Here is a 21,501-nt window from a genome sequence, read left to right as displayed (position 1 = left end):
CATCTAGCTGCTGCTGCTAGCTGCTCCTCTCTGGTCCAAATCATCTAGCTGCTGCTGCTAGCTGCTCCTCTTTGGTCCAAATCATCTAGCTGCTGATAGCTGCTCCTCTCATCTGTGAGCTGTGCTTCCAGGCACTTGTATTAATTGAGCTGGTAATTGAACAGTTGTCTTCATTAGTTCTGGTCCCCTGCTTGCGAGTCTTCGTTACGGATTACTGCAACTGTTTGTGTAAGAATGGGGTTTAAAGTCTTCACACGGCTTAGAAGATACAAGAAAGACAATATCGTCTCATCCGCCTCTTCTCCGACCCTTCATGCTACGACATTGATGAAACGCCACGACGACTCACGGATGACCAGTGCCACGGTGTTGTGTTCCCGTAGCAACGGCGGTGGCTTCAAGCTTTGCAAGACACCAAAGAGKCACAGAACACCAGGATAAAGTGGGTCAGTTGAAAGGCAACAATCGACAAGAGACATTAATATTCCAGTTGAAGAGAAAGCTCCATCACAAAGACTTTACCTGCAGCACATAGATCTGTCATTCGCTGAGTCATTATACAGTGTGATGTCATGCAATGTAAGCACCTCTCTTGAGATGCAAATGATGTCATTCACTGGTATCATTGAAATCTCAGATATATTGATAGCACAGTTACTTCCATAAAAGCCAACAAAACACCCTTTATGACAAACATAACCCAAAGACAAAATGTTACAGGTAAAGTGCTATAGAGAGAAGAAATTATCCAAAGAGTTCAAAAGTAAAGTCAAGTTCTTGGGGAGAAAGAAGCAGTTTCATTTGTATGAGAAAGAGAGAGAAACAGAGAGAGAGAAACAGAGAAACAGAGAGAGAGAGAGAGAGAGAGAGACAAGGTAGACAAATAAACAGGGAGTAAACAGGCAGGCTAGCCAGACGTCGACAAGGCGATGTGGCTTGGGGTCAGGCAGCATGGAGAGACAGATAAAGGCAAATTAAAGGAGAGGTCCCTGACCCCTCCAAGTTTTATAATGCCTGGCAATTTTTCACGGGTGCGAGAAAATCCTCCATCTGCAAATGCAAGGCCGCTCATGACTCATCACCAGCAAGGATTAAGAGAGGTTAACAAAGAAAAAAAAGGAGTCAAGGAGAGAGGGAAAATGGTAATTTGCTGAACAGACATTTCTACCCCTTTAAGGTGCATTTTTTAGATCTGTGCAATTTGATATCTCCTTGCTCGAACCCATCGAGGAGAGTGCAACGGAATTCAGAAACTTCCAAATTGTCAGGAAGGAAAAACAGTGAAGCCCAAAAATGAGACTTCACAGTGATTGGGGCTGGAGCCCTGGTAAGGGTAGACTTTAGGTTCGTTTTTACTTTGATTTGATTTGTTTCAATTCTTGAACATTTATCCCTAAGTGCTCTCTTAAGACATCTGGAGTAGTGACATTTGGTTGGCGTTGAGACACTGGGCGAAAGGATCTATATCAGGGGATATTTATTACATATTTCGGATATCTGACAATTTTATTAGATGTAAGGAGTGAATGAGTTTGAAACAATGATGGCTGTAACGTGTTCGTCAGACAGAATGGTCTTTGCGTTGGATGTGCGTGGAATGTCTGTCAGTGCCTCACTGCAAGCACAGGCACTATGGCTGACAGGAACAAGTACCAATATATGGAGGTGTTTGACTGGAGACAGCAGGGAATGGTGTAGGGTGAGGTGGGGGTGGAACAACCAACATTTTAATATCTCACAATAGCACTGCAGACACTCGCATCTGTTACCTTGCAAAGAGACACCCTTCTCCTTCTCGCAACGCGGATTCGTCGGTTTTCCTGGTGCTCACAGCTTCGCGAATAGGAAGTGATTACGCAAACTGGAACAAACAATGCAAAAGCATATAAATGGATCTGGTATGAATATTCATTGTAATGAGGGGAAATTTAAATCTCATTTTCCTTCCTACAGTACATTGCAGCTTTTTCTTTATTGAATGATAATGAGGAAAGAAGAGTGTGAATTTGTTTGTGTTGCAAATAAGAATGGTGGGAGATTAAAGAAAGGACTTTAGAAAAACATTAGTGAGAAAAAAAAAAAAGGGGCTGTAGTCTGTATGTACAGTATGCAGCCCAGTTAAATTACAGGTGACATTTATTCATTGAGCAGCCGTTAAGTATTTAACAATTCTGAAATATTATTCTATTTTTGGACGGTAATCAATTACAAATACTTTTTCAGCATTATCAAAGTCAGAATTGACATCAGTTAGTTCTCCGTTTGTTTCAATACAACTCTCACTATTGTTTTTCAGACCCTGTTTAGTCATCCTAGCATGCGGAGGAATGAGTGGCTCGTTGTAGAGACCCACATATTATCTAATGAGGACAACACAACACAAACCAACACAAACACACTCTCCAGCTGAATCTAAGAGAAGAAAAAACTACTCGCACAGATTTGTTCCCCTGACATCAATCGTTGATCCTGTAATTTTCCCGACCTTTCTGGGCTTGATGTGCTTTTAAAATGCATGTGTGCCATTTGCCTCGGAGTAGACAATTGGGTATACAGTACATACGTGAAAAAAGGAAGAAAAATGACTGGTAGAAGGGGTTTCGCGGMGCTAAAGAGATATGTATTTTGTTTTTCCAAAGGTACACAGATACCCCGAGGAATAGATTTACTGGCCTAGAATCGGTTGTCAGAATTTGATACATTCATAACTTTTGCGGAAAGGAGTCTAGACAAATTTATGCATTTGTGGTGTGTTGCTGTGTTTGTGAGTGTATGTGTCGGCCGTGCATGGGGGCGACTCAATGCATGTGTGTGTTTGTTTGTGTGTGTTTGTGTGGGTGCGCGAGTTAGTATGCTGGAGGCAGGTATAAGGTGAGAGGGCTGACCAGCAGGCAGGTAGATAGGAGAGGAGACAGAGCAGAGTAATCACGCTGCCCATAGCCCAGTAGCAGCTGCCCAGGCTAAGCAGACTCTACTCTTTCATTTTCCTAATGATCCACATCGCAGCATGAAGCTAGGTCGGCCATGTTGGAGATCAGACCTCTGCCTTAACCCTCACCAGGAGCCAGCATTCGCAGTGTTAGTGAGGCTATTATTTCTATAAGGTAGATTCAGTGTATGGTTGTGTCCTTTTGTTATGTTGTTTTCAATATCTCCCAAAGCAGTAGTTTATTTCAAAAGTACCCTTGACCAGAGCTTAGACCTCTTTTGAAAAATGCTGTTTATAGCCAGAGAAAGTACTATATTATTTGGTGTATGCTATTTTGAGGCAGCCCTCTGTCTCCAATTTAGAAACATTTAGTTAACCTTTGACAACACCTCTGGCTACACACTCTCTCTCTCTCTCTCTCTCTCTCTCTCTCTCTCTCTCTCTCTCTCATTTTAGCTGGCCACAGTTTCTCTGAAACTTCTCTGTAAATATGTTGGTAAAAAAAGACATTTCACCCGTGTATTTAGGTAAATATCAGGGCAGATGTGGCGGCGCGGCGCGGTGGCCCAGGGTGGCCATTAGGATGCAGCGAGCGGTGTTCCCATGCAGACACTGTCTCCACATGGAAAGGTCACCTCCCTCCCTCCGTAGGATAAACACGCAGACGTATACAAATGTGAGTGCGTGCCGAAATGGCTCACCTTAAGAAGGCATTAGGCTCCACCGTCGGAACTGAACTTTAAAGTCCTCCTCTTGCCATTACCCGACCACTGGTGGCATTTTACTGCCAAAAAAAATGGAGGATGCTGGGATGCTCACGAACTGCACAATGCGTTTAGCTTTGCATCTTGGAGATATAAGCGTAAGGTACGTGCTTGCCAGTGCATTGGTTCAATCAATTAACATATATTAGCGGTCTATGACTGCGTTTACACAGGCAGCCCAATTCKGATCTTTTTTTCACTATTTGGTATTTTGGACAATCAGATTAGCGTTGAAAAAGATCAACATTTGGCTGCCTGTGTAAACGCAGCCATTGCTAATGCTGGAGTCGTTGTTGAGTCTATGCTGTTTCATTTTAATCGGCAGAGCATTATCAAACATAAAACTGCATTTGATTAGAAAATATTTTTGCTGTGCAGTGTTTGACAGAGAACAGCTTATTTAATGCAAAGCGATCAAATATCCCGGATGAGGCCCCAAATATATGGTAACCTCTTACTGACTGTTTTACAAAAATGTGAAATAAAGTGGGGCAACACTGATTGACCAGTTGTTCATCGAGTCAGGCTTGAGCCGTGACTCAGTGCTGTTGTGCCTCACTTCCATCTCCTGTGTGAGAGGTCCAGTTTCTCTCTCTATGGCCCTCAGCAGTAGAGCTGTCTCCTGGCCCCTCCAGGCCCTGCCAGGTCTCCATGCTGTCACATCACATCCAGCCAGGAGACTAACCAGGACTGGCAGCATCCCACATCCCACCGCCAACACACCTGAGCTGGGGCACGCCGGCTATTCCAGCCCCGGGCATGGCCAGGCCTAGGACTAGCGCTAGCTGAGTATTCCATGGAGCTGTGGGCCAGTTGTGGGTCATTTTACAAAATGCTTTGTTTTAGAGTTGGGTAGGAAAGAGGGAATGTTTTTTTTAACTAGCAAAATTATTGGAATCCTTAGCTTCTCTATTTTGATGTTTTTCCTCTTTTTTGTTCACTCTTTTTAAACAAATTTCCTCTCTCGTTCTTCCTGTATCTCTGTCTCTTCTCTTTACCTCTCCAACTTTCTTGCTATGCCACCCATTGTGGGGTTATGGTCTGTTTCAATGTGTTTTTATGAGCTAATATAGAGTGCCTTCGGAAAGTATTCAGACCTCTTGACTTTTACACATTGTGTTACATTACAGCCTTATTCTAAAATGGATTAAATAAAACATCCTCAGCAATCTACACACAATACCCCATAATGACAAAATGTTTGCAAATGTATTTATTTATTTACATAAGTATTCAGTCTCTGCTATAACACTTGAATTTGAGTTCAGGTGAATCCTGTTTTCATTGATCATCCTTGAGATGTTCCTACAACTTGGTTGGAGCCCACCTGTGGTAAATTCAATTGATTGGACATGATTTGGAAAGCCACACACCTGTCTATATAAGGTCCCACAGTTGACAGTTACATGTCAGAGCAAAAACCAAGCCATGAGGTCGAAGGACTTGCCTGTAGTGCTCCAAGAAAGGATTGTGGTGAGGCACAGATCTGGGGAAGGGTACCAAAACATTTCTGCAGCATTGAAGGTCCCCAAGAACTCAGTGGCCTCCATCATTCTTAAATGGAAGAAGTTTCAAATCACCAAGACTTCATAGAGCTGGCTGCCTGGCCAAACTGAGGGGAGAAGGGCCTTGGTCAGGGAGGTGACCAAGAACCTCTAGGGTTCCTCTGTGGAGATGGAAGAACCTTCCAGAAGGACAACCATCTCTGCAGCACTCCACCAATCAGGCCTTTATGGCAGAATGGCCAGATGGAAGCCACTCCTCAGTAAAAGGCACATGACAGCCCGCTTGGAGTTTGCCAATAGGCACCTAAAGACTCTCAGACCATGAGAAACAAGATTCTCTAGTCTGACGAAATCAAGATTGAACTCTTTGGCCTGAATGCCAAGCGTCTCATCAGGAGGAAACCTGGCACCATCCCTACGGTGAAGCATGGTGGTGGGAGCATCATGCTGTGGGGATGTTTTTCAGCCGCAGGTCCTGGGAGACTAGTCAGGATTGTGGCAAAGGTGAACGGAGCAAAGTACAGAGAGATCCTTGATGAAAACCTGCTCCAGAGCGCTCAGGACCTCAGACTGGGGCGAAGGTTCACCTTCCAACAGGAAAACGACCCTAAGCACACATCCATTCTGCCTTATACCCATTCCCTCTCTCCTCATCTCCCGGGAACAGCACCTTACCCCTGGCCCTGGATCCCTACGGAATGTTCGGGTGGGAAGGAAGCCCCCTCCAAGGCTGTGACAGCCTCTCCCCGCTATGCTGAGCCTGGTTCCTGTGGTGCTCCTTCGCAAAGGGAATTCCCACCAGAAACAATGGGCAGCTTACCAGGGTAAACAGGAGCCTACTTCATGTCAGCCAGTACAAAGGAGGAGATGGGGAGAGGATGCAGGAGGAGTACAAATACAGTAACAAAGACAAAAACATTCAGAGTAGGTTTAACCTACTCAGATATTGAAGGCTTTGACGATTATGATCTCTATTCAGAAAGCGCAATTATGCATTTACAGTACAAGCATGTCGCTTTTCTCCTGGATGGAACTGAATATCGCTCTCTGATTAGTGAATTTCCAGCTAGAATTCCTGAGATAATAACCAGTGATCCACAATAAACTGCTTATTAATCATCAAAAAAAGGGAGTAGTGCAGTCCATCCAACCCCAAAGTGTTGGTGCAATATTCAGAATCCCAAGGCTGGCCGATTTTATAGTACATACAATTATGACTGACATGTCAAAGCATATCTAATATCGTTTTCCAGATATTAAAAGATGGGGTGGTCCTGAGAATTCAAATCCACTTACTGCTAGACACAGGCTGGTACCTCTACCATAATGGCTGTTTACAAGATAAAGAAGAGGAAAAATAGCCACTTCTCCCTGCTCGAGACAAGAAATCCTCTTATGAAATTAGGCTGATAAAAAGGCTTTGTGACGGCGGCCATTTTTCCACTTGTCAAGACAACCTTGCCTCTGAACGTTATTAATGGCATCCTTGTGGCACGTCATTTTTCTCCATCTCCAATCCCCTCCCAGTAACACTACACAACCACAGGCTTACACCATCTCTCCAGCTTTCCAGCTTCTTGACAGAACAGTAACCACGCAATACTAATATGGACACCGTACTTTTGAGTTTACACAACACTCCTGCCACGCACAGGTATCTACAGTATTGGCTTTGAGGATCCTACGGTCTGAAGACACACTACGGTCTGAAGACTGGCCCAGGGTTTAATAATGGTTGGTTCCTGGTTGCCTTCAGAGGAGGCTGAAAGGAAAAGTGAGGTGGAGTTGAAACAAATAGCGGCGTTGGGAGAGACGTGTGGCCTTCAGTTAAACAGAGCTATAAATCAGAGGGCTGACATGGAGAAAGCGAGGGAGGGGAGAGAGAGAGAGAGAGAGAGAGTGGGGGGTGAGAGCGAAAACGAAGGCAGAAAGAGAGGTGTGCGAGAGGGAGGGAGAGAAGGAGAGGGGGGTGGGGGACAGAGAGAGGGAGGGAGTGTTTAGAAAGCCAACAACACAACACTAACAAAGATTGGCCTCGCCATCCATTCCAATTTACTCTTTATCCACTATAACTTCCTTTCTTTTTCTCTTACTCTGTTTATATCCATCTTCAGAACCTGCTACGATATCTTTTTTATAACATAGTGCACTGCTTCTCTTTTTTGTTATGACAAATGTCATATGTTATTTGTCACATGCGTCAAATACAACAGGTGCAGACCTTACAGTGAAATGCTTACTTACAAGACCTTAACCAACAATGCAGTTTGAAGAAAAATACAAAAGAAAGCTAGAAATAAAAGTAAGAAATAATTAAAGAACAGTAGGAAAATAACAATAGCGAGGCTATATAGAGGGGGTACCGGTAGAGTCAATGTGCGGGGGCACCGGTTAGTTGAGGTAATTGTGGTCAAATGTACATGTAGGTAGAGTTATTAAAGTGACTATACATAGATAATAACAGAGTAGCAGCAGTGTAAAAGAGGGGGGCAAGGCAAATAGTCTGTGGTAGCCATTTGATTAGATGTTCAGGAGTCTTATGGCTTGGGGGTAGAAGCTGTTTAGATGCCTCTTGGACCTAGACTTGGCGCTCCGGTACCGCTTGCCGTGCGGTAGCAGAGAGAACAGTCTATGACTAGGGTGGCTGGAGTCTTTGACAATTTTTAGGGCCTTCCACTGCCTGGTATAGAGGTCCTGGATGGCAGGACGTTTGGCCCCGGTGATGTACTGGGCCGTACGCACTACCCTCTGTAGGGCCTTGCGGTCGGAGGCCGAGCAGTTGCCATACCAGACACTGATGCAACCCGTCAGGATGCTCTCGATGGTGCAGCTGTAGAACCTTTTGAGGATCTGAGGACCCACAGTCCTGTTGAGGAGAATGGGGGCGTGCTCGGTCCTCCTTTTCCTGTAGTCCACAATCATCTCCTTTGTCTTGATCACGTTGAGGGAGAGGTTGTTGTCCTTGCACCACACGGCCAGGTCTCTGACCTCCTCCCTATAGGCTGTCTCGTCGTTGTCAGTGATCAGGCCACAATTGTTATTTCATCAGCAAACTTAATGATGGTGTTGGCAGGGCAGTCATGAGTGAACAGGGAGTACAGGAGGGGACTGAGCACGCACCCCTGAGGGGTCCCCGCAGGAGGCCTTTTGCCTTTTGGTAGGCCATCATTGCAAATAAGAATTTGTTCTTAACTGACTTTCCTAGTTAAATACAGGTTAAATAAACAACTAAACATAGGTTTTCCTTTTGTCCGGGTGTGAAAGGGCAGTTTGGAGCGCAATAGAGATTGCATCATCTGTGGATCTGTTGGAACGGTATGCAAATTGGAGTGGGTCTAGGGTTTCTGGCATAACGATGTTGATGTGAGCCATGACAAGACTTTCAAAGCAATTCATGGCTACAGACGTGAGTGCTATGGGTCGGTAGTCATTTAGGCATGTTACCTTAGTGTTCTTGGGCACAGGGACTATGGTGCAATGCTTGAAACATGTTGGTATTACAGACTCAGACAGGGAGAGGTTGAAAATGTCAGTGAAAACGCTTGCCAGTTGGTCAGCGCATGCTCGGGTACACATCCTGGTAATCCGTTTGGCACTGTGGCCTTGTGAATGTTGACCTGTTGAAAGGTTTTACTCACATCGGCTGCGTAGAGCGTGATCACACAGTTGTCCGGAACAGCTGATGCTCTCATGCATGTTTCAGTGTTACTTACCTCGAAGCAAGCATAGAAGTTATTTAGCTCGTCTGGTAGGCTTGTGTCACTGGGCAGCTCTCGGCTGTGCTTCCCTTTGTAGTCTGTAATAGTTTGTAATCCTTGCGACATCCGACGAGCGTCGGAGGTGGTGTAGTACGATTCGATCTTAGTTCTGTATTGATGCTTTGCCTGTTTGATGGTTCATCGATGGTTCATTCAATTTCTTATAAGCTTCCGGGTTAGAGTCCCGCTCCTTGAAAGTGGCAGCTCTACCCTTTAGCTCAGTGCGAATGTTGCCTGTAATCCATGGTTTCTGGTTGGGGTATGTATCTACAGTCACTGTGGGGACAACGTCATCAATGCACTTATTGATGAAGCCTGTGACTCATGTGATGTATTCCTCAATGCCATCGGAAGAATCTCGGAACATATTCCAGTCTGTGTTAGCAAAACAGTCCTGTAGCTTAGCATCTGCTTCATCTGACCACTTTTTTATTGACCGAGTCACTGGTGCTTCCTGCTTTAATTTTGCTTGTAAGCAGTAATCAGGAGGATAGAAGTATGGTCAGATTTGCCAAATGGAGGGCGAGGGAGAGCTTTGCATACAGAGACGCATAGCGTGTGTGGCATAAAGGTGGTCTAGAGTTTTTTTTTCTCTGGTTCCACTTTTAACATGCTGATAGAAATTAGGTGAAACTGATTTAGGTTTCCCTGCATTAAAGTCCCCGGCCACTAGGAGCACCCCCTCTGGATGAGCGTTTTCCTGTTTGTTTGTGGCGGAATAAAGCTCATTGAGTGCGGTCTTAGTGCCAGCATCGGTCTATGGTGGTATGGTAGAAGCTAAGAAAATACAGATTAAAACTCTCTGAGGTAGATAGTGTGGTCTACAGCTTATCATAAGATACTCTACCTCTGGCGAGCAGAACTCGAGACTTCCTTAGATATCGTGCACCAGCTTGTGTTCACAAATATACATAGGCCCATGCCCCGTGTCTTACCAGAGGCTGCTGTTCTATCCTGCGCGATACAGTGTATATCCCGCCAGCTGTATTATTCATGTCGCCGTTCAGCCACGACTCGGTGAACATAAGATATTACAGTTTTTTAATGTCCCGTTGGTAGGATAAATGTGCTTTCAGTTCATCCAATCTATTATCCAGCGATTGTACCTTGGCCAATAGTACGGATGGCAAAGGCAGATTAGCCACTTGTCGGCAGATCCTCACAAGGCACCCCGATCTCCTTAAGCGAAATCTCAGTCCTTTCTCCTGCGAATGACGGGGATGAGGGCCTGTTCGGGTGTCTGGAGTAAATCCCCCCATTGTCGTCCGACTCATTAAAGAAAAAGTAGTCGTCCGATTACAAGGTGAGTAATCACTGTTCTGATGTCCAGAAGCTATTTTCGATCATAAGAGACGGTAGCAGCAACTTTATGTACAAATTAAGTTTACAAACAATGCAAAAAAAAACAAACAAAAATATATTAAAAAAATAGAAATTAATACATTTGAACCCTTACATTCTCTTAGAATTATCATTTTACTTCCCGATTTGCACCTTATGAGTGTATATATAATATCTTGATACCAATTTCCTCTGACATGGTGTGATGGCAGGCACACCCAGTGAACCTCCATGGACGAGGTCTGTGTTAGTGGAGCCTGAAAGCTGCCAGCATACCACACTTACCAGGGCACGAGGGTTTAGACGGATACATGTGTCTGGAGTTATGCACAGATATGTGTTGTGTTGTGTGTTGTGTGTGTGTGTGGTGTGTGTGTGTGGTGTGTGTGTGTTGTGTGTGTGTGTGTGTGTCGTGTGTGTGTGTGTGTTGTGTGTGTGTGTGTGTGTGTGTGTGTGTGTGTTGTGCTCGCTTACATGAGTTTGCATGGGCATGTGTGTTTTTGTATGCGTGTGGGTGTATATGATGCAGCAATCCGTGGGTGTGTGTGTTTGCGCATCTCTACACACGTCGTGTCTACCTGTTCGACAGGCGAGGATTAACAAGCCTCTTTGGATTTAAGGGGGAGACTGGGTGGAAGGCGGGGTCGGACACGTACAGTATGTGGATTACATGGAGGCGGGCATCATGCGCACTTGATTTTTAATGTATGGTCCTGTGTGTTTAAGCCGCCGTGTGTGAACAGGCTGCATTGAGCTCCAGCATGTGGAAGTCTTAAAGGCTAACCAGTCTGGGATCTGGGAATCTGTTCAATGGTCATTTGTATTATTGATATACTGACACTGTATAGCTTCCAAATGTGTTTAAAGAGAATTTGAGAGAGGGATAACATTTCCCAAGCCTCATCCCTCAGCTGTGTACCAAAACAAGTGGTGGGCTGCTGTTTTTAGTGTTTTTTGAATCGCAGACTGTAGCTTTAAGGCTAGCTGTATGATCACCAAGTACTGAAAACGTTCAGGAACTGTCTATAGCCACAGATGGAGAGACCACGATAATAGAAGCAGGAAATAACGTATGCAAGGCACTGGCTATATCCAAAAGACATTCTATTCCCTTATCTAGCCCATGGGCCCGGTCATCCTATTCCTATAGCCCGCAGGGCCCCGGTCAAACGTAATGCACTTAATTAGAAAATAGGGTGCCATTTGGGATGCACAGTCTGCTCTGACTGCAACCTACCCCTATGCCACTCATATTGTCTTGCTCTGTGAGGGATTACTGTGTGGACTTGTGTTGAGGTGGCAAAACAGCCGAGCAGGATGAGAGGAGAGGAGGATGGATCTGCATTTTACAGTACATACAAGATAACGATCTTGTTATTACCCAATGTCAGAGCATGTTTTACGTTATCTGATTACTATGACAATTGTACTGATGGAATATTTAGATTTTGACTCAGAGGCATTTTCATGACCTACGTGATCTTTCCGCACATCAAACACATCAAACGTGCCTCAGAAAGGCACACGAGTGAGAGTAAATGTATGTTATAGATTACCTCCAAGTGCGCTATTCTACGTAAATGGATGAACCTCTGGTGGTATCAGCATGCTCAGAGAGTGGACCTACAGTATAGTGCAGAAAGGCTAGCTCAAGCGGAAGAGGCAAAAAGGACAGATTGTGTGTGCTTCTATGATAGAGCCTAAGCATGTAATTGCCTGTTGGATTTCCACAGTTTAGGCGGAAAGTATGTACAAATTATTTATTTCACCTGACACTAAAGAACGGTGGTCGCTTGGTACTTTGAGGGGAAATGAAATTACGGGGACGGAAAACATTGCAGCAAACTTGGAGGATATAGAATAGGATTTATAGGCCTTAAATCTGATGGAGTTTGATACTAATACGATATAAATCCTCCCTATCCATTATAGTATTATATGAAATGCATTGGAATGGAGCGGCAGATCCTATTTGACATTCTGTTACCAGAGCGGTTGCAGCTCCACACTTAAGCCTTTTGAACGCTAATACATAAATGTTGCGTTATATCATACTTCTCTGCTGCGTTTTGAGTTCTGAATGAATCAGTAGCAGCTATATGAGATGATGCTCCGAAATGGTTTTAATTACTTCAACAGATTGAGGAGCATAATGATGTTTTGTGCCTCTGATGAGAACAATGCTAACGCTAATCGGCTCAGTCATTATTACAGACAATAAGAATGAATCATAAGGCGATTGTTTCTCTTTTACAATATGGTAATAGTCTACTATAATTGACAGTGCTCCCGAGAATGGTTTGGAGACAAACGTTTGTTTTGAAGTATCCATGTCTGCCTGAAATGCTGATAAGGAGTCAAAAAATATGACAGAAAAAAATACACACACACACACTGACAATATTTTTTTTACACAAAAATAACATAGATTGCTTACAGCTTCTGCCCCCAAGCCATAAGAATGCTTGGGGGTAGGCCACCCGGACTATTTATTTACTATTTATATAGCCTCGCTATTGTTATTTTACTGCTGCTCTTTAATTATTTGTTACTTTATTTCTTACTTTTTTTGGTATTTTTCTTAAAACTGAATTGTTGGTTAAGGGTTTGTAAGTAAGCATTTCACTGTAATATCTACACCCCCACCGACCCCTTTGTTTTTACACTGCTGCTACTCGCTGTTTATTATTTATGCATAGTCACTTTATGATTTTTTTATTTAAACCTTTATTTAACTTTACTCCTACCTATTGTACATATACAAATTACCTTGACTAACCTGTACCCCCGCACATTGAATCGGTACCAGCATCCCCTGTATTCGGCTTGTCACCAAAAACACTCACAAACTTTTACAGATGCACAATCGAGAGCATCCTGTCGGCCTGTATCACCGCCTGGTAGGGCAACTGCTCCGCCCACAACCGTAAGGCTCTCCAGAGGGTAGTGAGGTCTGCACAACGCATCACTGGGGGCAAACTACCTGCCCTCCAGGACACCTACAGCACCCGATGTCACAGGAAGGCCAAAAAGATCATCAAGAACAACAACCACCCGAGCCACTGCCTGTTCACCCCGCTATCATCCAGAAGGCGAGGCCAGTACAGGTGCATCAAAGCTGGGACCGAGAGTCTGAAAAACAGCTTCTATCTCAAGGCCATCAGAGTGTTAAACAGCCATCACTAACATTGAGTGGCTGCTGCCAACATACTGACTCAATCTCTAGCCACTTTAATAATTTAAAATTGGATGTAATAAATGTATCACTAGTCACTTTAAACAATGCCACTTTATATAATGTTTACATACCCTACACTACTCATCTCATATGTATATACTGTACTCTATACCATCTACTGCATCTTGCCTATGCCGTTCGGCCATCGCTCATCCATATATATTTTTATGTACGTATTCTTATTCATTCCTTTACACTTGTGTGTATAAGGTAGTTGTTGTGAAATTGTTAGATTACTTGTTAGATATTACTGCATGGTCGGAACTAGAAGCACAAGCATTTCGCTACACTCGCATTAACATCTGCTAACCATGTGTATGTGACCAATAAAATTTGATTTGATATAGCCTTGTTGGTTTTTTTCATTTTTTTTTTTTCATTTTTATATATTTTTTTACTTTAGTTTATTTTGTAAATATTTTCTTAACTCTATTTCTTGAACTGCATTGTTTGGTTAAGGGCTTGTAAGTAAGCATTTCACGGTGTATTCGGCGCATGTGACAAATACAATTTGATTTGATTGGTTTTTATTGCACAAATGATAAAGATCCGAATTAGGATTATGATGATGGTGACGATGAAAAAGAYAATAAGACTGAAAAAAAGCAGACCTTCTCCTTGTTGATCTAGGAACAGTGCTGGGAGAACATGTTACAAATAAATCGTTGGAGTACTCAGATTACTTTTTWGTGGTAACGAGTAAATTAACGCGTTAGTTTTCAATTTAAGCAATCAGTTACTTAGTTACTTTTACAACATTATTTCCCTTTTTCTTTGTAGGAGCAAATAAAAATGTTTTTTTAATGTAATTCCGTTTCTACACGAACAAGTATTATTCACCTATTTAGCAGTGGCACTCGAGTCTCCWTTTCAGGAGAATAACTCCTTTTCACCTCATTTAACACCTGATTTACTAACAAAAGGCACATCTCAATAGGTGGTCCAGGTATGTCATGACATAACACAAGTGGGGGGGTGTGGGCCTTTCCTCTTATGTTGTCTTTTGCTCCTCTATTGTTTCTCAGGCAATGGGGAGCCTGATGACATCACACATTTCCATCAGACCAACTCCTTGAATGTCCTACTCCTTGAAGTTGGCAGTTATGTCTAAACAACACTACTTTGCTCAAAACATAGTTGTTTTACCCTTTAGTGTGTGTACTTAACTGTATTTAAACTTGGGATATCACTTTTCAACTGTAAAAGTAAAAAAAAAAAAAAAATCTGGGGGTTTGTACTCCCAAAGTTGTTGACTTGTTGAGACGTTTCTTACTGAATTATTTAATGCAACAAATCAAATAAAATACCGTTATAGATGATAAAGTAAAATCCCAGATATTGCGTCTATAGTTGTTACTTGAGTTGGTAAAGCCCAGACTTATAGATTACGGACGAGGCTTTACAACCACTCAAAAGTAGGGCATAAGAATAACCAACAATCGTTAATGCACTTTCAGGTTTTTCTGTTTTTGGTAATGCAAAAGTAATGTAACTAATTACTTTCCACAGTAAGTAACGTTGTAATGAAACAAGTTACTTTTAATGGAAGTAACATTGTAACGTAATGAGTTACCTTTAAATGTAACGTTCCCTAACACTGTCTAGGAAGCATCCACCTTTAAGTCTAGATGAATACTCAAGTACCAACACTGGGTCCACTGTATACCCTTTTGCTATGGGATAGCATGTAGATGGGTGTGGACATGGTGTGGAAATACAGACCCTATTTACTATTTCCCGACTGCCTATTGCGGGTGGCGGTGGAACTCAAGTCCATTTTGTCCGATGTCAGTTGGTGTGGAGGATGGGATCCATTGTGCCCTATGGCGTTGGGTTGTGGCGGGCGGCTGCTAGCGTGCTAGCTCCATTGTGATGTGATTATGTAGGACGAGCACGCAGGATGCTAATCTTCCTGTGGGAGTGTGCATGCCTGTGAATGATTGCACGTGGGGAAAGAGAAAGGGAAAAGGAGAGGAGAGGGAGATGAAGAGGAGGGAGAAGGAGAGGAGGAAGAAGAAGAGAGGAGAGAAGCCCCCTTGGCTGTGATTATGAAATGGTCTTGTTGCAGATTAAAGCTACAGGGATGCAGGGGGAGAGATGAGCCACAGCCTCCCACAGACACAGAGGCTAGTAGAGCTCGACTGCTTCATTGAGCTTACCTGGGGTTATACACACCTCGCCTGTATATATGTGTGTACACACACACGCAAACAGAGGGAGAGGAGAGAGGAGGGAGGACGAGGGGAGGGAGGGAGGGAGGGAGAGAGAAAATTAGAGGAAGAGATTGAGAGTGAGAAAACAAACATGCTCCAAATAGGCTTGCGATTGAGAGAGAGAAAGAGAGAGAACTGCGCCCAAGGAAAAAMCCCAAAGAAAAAGAGAGAGGGAACTTGAGGAGGCTGGCTGCCACAAAGACAGTGACTAAAAAAGGCCCTCTGTGGCTTTTGTATTTATCCAGGAGGGCTTCTAGTGATAAACCCACATTATTTGTAGTCTTTTCCTTGGCTTGTTTTCTTTTCCTTGAGAGCATAGTGACCTGGGAGTTTATTGTCTTTGAGAGAGAGAGAGAGAGAGGGAGAGAGAGAGAGACCAACCAACCTGTATATGTCCTCTATGCCATTGTTATTGTCCATTGTATGGTTATTTTTACCCTTGATTATTATTGTTCCCGATTGTCCCATTGAAATTATGTTAATATTGTAAATTAATCACTTCATTTCCAAAGTCTGCATTGTTACGTCATGCCAATGAAGCAATTCTAGAGAGAGAGAGGAAGAGACGAGTTGGGGTGCGTCTGCAGAGAATTTGGAGGCCTGTACGGAGGCCTGTATGTCTTTTCAACTGTGGTTAGAAGTGTCTATAGCAGGTGGGGGTAATTATAGTGGGGGTCTTTATCATAAACGTCCATTATTTTCACGCTCGGCAGCTTCTGCGGGAGCACCGCTGTATACAGAGGTCCGAATTTCTCAACTCTCTGGCGATTGATTGACAGGTACAGACGCTGGAGTTCTCTCCAATCACACATAGAGCTGTCAGGTCGATCCTTCCTCCTGGCTTCAAGCAGGGCAGAAAAGACGTTGCCAGAGTTTGTTACAGGAGAGTACGACAGAAACATCCTGCAGTGATTGGCAGGTCAGGTCTGCTTATGGACAGAAGGGCCAATCAGCTTAATTAACTCCATGGTATTTCCTGGTCTATCAATTTTTTTGTTTCTACGATTGTCGGAATGGTGCTCCAAGCTCAAGTTCAACCTTTTAGTTTATAGATTCAGCATTCTTTTGTCTGGGAAGTCAATATGGCATTGCCTACAATGCCTACACATCAGGCAGGTATATGTAGACAAAGTATAGGACAAGGCGGATTTTCAAGAGGTAGCCTAGCGGTTAAGAGCGTTGGGCCAGTAACATACGGTTGCTGGTTTGAATCCCTGAGCCGACTAGGTGAAAAATCTGCCGATGTGCCCGTGAGCAAGGCACTTAACCGTAATTGCTCTTGTAAGTCTTGCATCTGCTAAGTGACTAAAATGTAATATAAAGGAGGAAGTCTACCTTAAGGTTTGAAGATTTACAGATACAGTAGGTAAAATGTACTTGAAATGTATTTGTATTTTCTTCGCAACACTGCAATGGCTGGAGCGTTGCAGTAGTAGTGTGTTGGAAATCAAAATAATCCTTGAGATATTTCATTAGTTCTGCTAAATGCCTTCCATTACTTTTGCCGTACAATTCACTTCATCATTAAGAAGTGGTTGCATATAATAAATAWTCATATGCATTCATAAAGCTGAGTGGAACTCTGTAGTCCACATAATGCTCCCTCAAGGACACAGCAGCTCTGTGGGCACCGTGGAGAGTTTAGCCCCGTGACCTTGTCGTGACCAGGCTGTTTCCACCCTAACCACTGGACCATACAGGACGTGGTGGCGCGCTCCTGAGAGATAAACTGCTGAAAGTTGTGAGTTATTACGACATCACTGCGCTGACACGCCTGTGACAGCCTACGCTGATCTGAGATAATTGCCCTTGTGCCTCGTCGCTTAATGAACATAATGGCACTTTCTTTCGCATTCACCCCATGATTAATAGTTACAACGTTTCTTTGTTGGGTTCCGACAAATTACCTCGGCATAATGACACTATTTTCTTAACGCGACATCGCACAATCATAAACGGCGCAGGCTCTCAAGAAGACAGACCGGGGTCCTCGAGAGCTACAGTACGTTGGAATTATTAAGGAAGTGGAGGAATTAATAAACAACCAGTTAGGAAGAATAATGGGAAGGTTTTGAAGTCTCTCATTCTTAATGAAATTATCCTTTGATGTTAAGATTCCAAGTACAATCTACTCCTAATATGAAAAAATATTGAGATATACAATTACATTTATACAACTTTATTTTTCCCCTTAGAGCAATTAGTAATAAGGGTACAACAAAGTTTCAAACACATACAACACACAAGCCCTGAAGCAATACATAGATAGAATACTTTACTAATGCTTCACAACTCTAAGCCTAAACGAACACATTTAAACCTACACCAAACACACGTTAATAGATAGATAGAATACTTTACTAATGCTTCACAACTCTAAGCCTAAACAAACACATTTAAACCTACACCAAACACACATTAATACATAGATAGAATACTTTACTAATGCTTCACAACTCTAAGCCTAAACRAACACATTTAAACCTACACCAAACACACGTACTCTGAGCTCCATGACTCTATCCCCACATCAAACGCAGAGAAGAAGGGACATCCGGAGAAGTCAAACGGAAAAGTTTCCTAATCCTAAAGCTCCGGCTTGTGGTCGGGGGCAATTAGTTTAGGGAGGATGTTTCACAGACGACCTAATTGAGAAGCTGTCACCCAGTTAAGCAAGGCCTGCCTTAAGAGCATTTGCTTAATAAGCCATGGCCTAATGCAATAAGGTGCCTATTTCCAATCAGCCATGACAAAGTCTAATTTATGCCAGGATCAAATCAGCAGGGAGAAAGAAATGAGGCAGGGGAGAAGGGAGAAGTAGTCATGGTGGCGGCCCGTCGGAAAAGYGTGACAAAGAGGTGGGGGGATCGCAAGGATTGAGCAATGGGATGGGACTCRGACGCCAGCAAAAGTAAATTAGTGGTCCTAAAAAAGTCATTTTYCCAGGATGATTAAGAGGTTGTACAGAACAGGATCACGCAAAGAGGAGTGTTTCGTGTTTCTGTCGTAGCCCCCTCTCCCAMACGCAGACACACACCCAAGCATACGCACACACAGGCATGCACACAGATGCTCACAAACATACACACACTCGCACACACACACCACAGCTCCTCCTTGTGATGGATTCACATGAACATCAGATCGCTCACTGTGACAAATCACAGTGTGACACGGGAACCCAAAAAAGCCCACACCCTAACACCTAAACTGTGAGAGGGAGCAAGGGGGGTTGACCTCCCAGCAGGCCGCCACAGCAGTCTCCTCTCTCACTCTCTCTTTTTATTCCCTCTCTCTCTTTTTTTCCCTCTCTCTCTCTCCTTCTCGGGGAGTGATGGATTCCCCCTCAGTTAATTTATCCTGGAAGCGGAGGAGACGGCACTGTGACGCGAACCTTCTCCGTGACGATGGGGGGGACCAGAGCGTCCCTGATCACAGACTCAATCAATCTCACTCAGAGGGCCGTATCAGCGCCACTGTCACAGATGTCATACCGTCACAGCCTGGAACTATACCTACTGTACCTGGACCTGTATCTGTACTCTGCTCTACTCTAGCTGAGAATCATAGAGGATTCAACTACTGTACCTGCACCTGTATCTGTACTCTGCTCTACTCTAGGTTGAGAATCATAGGGTATTCTACTACTGTACCTGGACCTGTATCCTGCTCTACTCTAGGTTGAGAATCATAGGTTATTCTACTACTGTACCTGGACCTGTATCTGTACTCTGCTCTACTCTAGGTTGAGAATCATAGGKTATTCTACTACTGTACCTGGACCTGTATCTGTACTCTGCTCTACTCTAGCTGAGAATCATAGAGGATTCAACTACTGTACCTGGACCTGTATCTGTACTCTGCACTACTCTAGCTGACAATCGTAGAGTATTCTACTACAGTACCTGGACCTTGTTATTCGGGTGGTGCCAGAATAACAACCTATCCCTCAACGTAACCAAGACTAAGGAGATGATTGTGGACTACAGGAAAAGAAGGACCGAGCACGCCCCCATTCTCATCAACGGGGCTGTAGTGGAGCAGGTTGAGAGCTTCAAGTTCCTTGGTGTCCACATCAACAACAAACTAGAATGGTCCAAACACACCAAGACAGYCGTGAAGAGGGCACGACAAAGCCTATTCCCCCTCAGGAAACTAAAAAAATTTGGCATGGGTCCTGAGATCCTCAAAAGGTTCTACAGCTGCAACATCGAGAGCATCCTGACTGGTCGCATCACTSCCTGGTAYGGCAATTGCTTGGCCTCCGACCGCAAGGCACTTCAGAGGGTAGTGCGTACGGCCCGGTACATCACTGGGGCAAAGCTGCCTGCCATCCAGGACCTCTACACCCGGCGGTGTCAGAGGAAGGCCCTAAAAATGTTCAAAGACCCCAGCCACCCCAGTCATAGACTGTTCTCTCTACTACCGCATGGCAAGCGGTACCGGAGTGCCAAGTCTAGAACAAGTCTTCTCAACAGTTTTTACCCCCAAGCCATAAGACTCCTGAACAGACAATCAAATGGCTACCCGGACTATTTGCATTGTGTGCTGCTGCTGCTACTCTCTGTTTATCATATATGCATAGTCACTTTAACTATACATTCATGTACATACTACCTCAATTGGGCCGACCAACCGGTGCTCCCGCACATTGGCTAACTGGGCTTTCTGCATTGTGTCCCGCCACCCGCCACCCCCTCTTTTACGCTACTGCTACTCTCTGTTCATCATATATGCATAGTCACTGTAACCATATCTACATGTACATACTACCTCAATCAGCCTGACTAACCGGTGTCTGTATGTGGSCTCGCTATTGTATATAGCCTCGCTATTGTATATAGCCTGTCTTTTTACTGTTGTTTTATTTCTTTACTTACCTATTGTTCACCTAACACCTTTTTTGCACTATTGGTTAGAGTCTGTAAGTAAGCATTTCACTTGTTGTATCCGGCGCACGTGACAAATAAACTTTGATTTGACTTGATTTGTATCTGTACACTGCTCTACTCTAGCTAACAGTCATAGGGGATTCTACTACTGTACCTGGACCTGCACTGACTCATAGGGGATTCTACACCTGCACCTGCACCTGGACCTGCACTGACTCATAGGGGATTCTACACCTGTACCTGGACCTGCACTGACTCATAGGGGATTCTACACCTGTACCTGGACCTGCACTGACTCATAGGGGATTCTACTAGTAGATCCCCTATGAGTCAGCTGGCAGACGTCCAGGCGTTAGCAGTGTAAAGTAGAGATCCCCTATGTAGTCAGATGCGAGGTCCCAGGTACATAGTAGTCCCCTATGAGTCAGTTTGCAGGTCCAGGTGGACAGTAGTAGAATCCCTATGAGTCAGTGCAGGTCCAGGTAACGAGGTGGTAGAAATCCCCTATGAGTGATCAGTGCAGGTCCAGTACATGGTGTAGACACCCCTTAATGGAGTCAGTGCAGGTTCCAGTACAGGTGAATAGAATCTCCCTATGAGTCAGTGCGAGGTCCAGGTAACATGGTGTAGAAATCCCCTATGAGTCAGTGCAGGTTCCAAGGTACAAGTTGTTAGAATCCCCTATGACGTTCAGTCTGCAGGTCCCAGGTACAGGTTTTGTTAGATCCTATACCACGCTCAAGACAGGTTGTAGAATCCTAGATCCAGTCAGGTCCAGGTGCAGGTGATGAAGAAATACACTTTATGAGTCAGTGCAGGTCTCGCAGGCTCGCAGGTGTAGATCCCCCTTAGACTGTTAGC

Source organism: Salvelinus sp. IW2-2015, linkage group LG35 (genome assembly GCF_002910315.2).
Source record: "Salvelinus sp. IW2-2015 linkage group LG35, ASM291031v2, whole genome shotgun sequence".
Classification (NCBI taxonomy): domain Eukaryota; kingdom Metazoa; phylum Chordata; class Actinopteri; order Salmoniformes; family Salmonidae; genus Salvelinus; species Salvelinus sp. IW2-2015.
The sequence above is the reverse complement of the archived record's forward strand: the minus strand, read 5'-3'. Positions refer to the sequence as shown.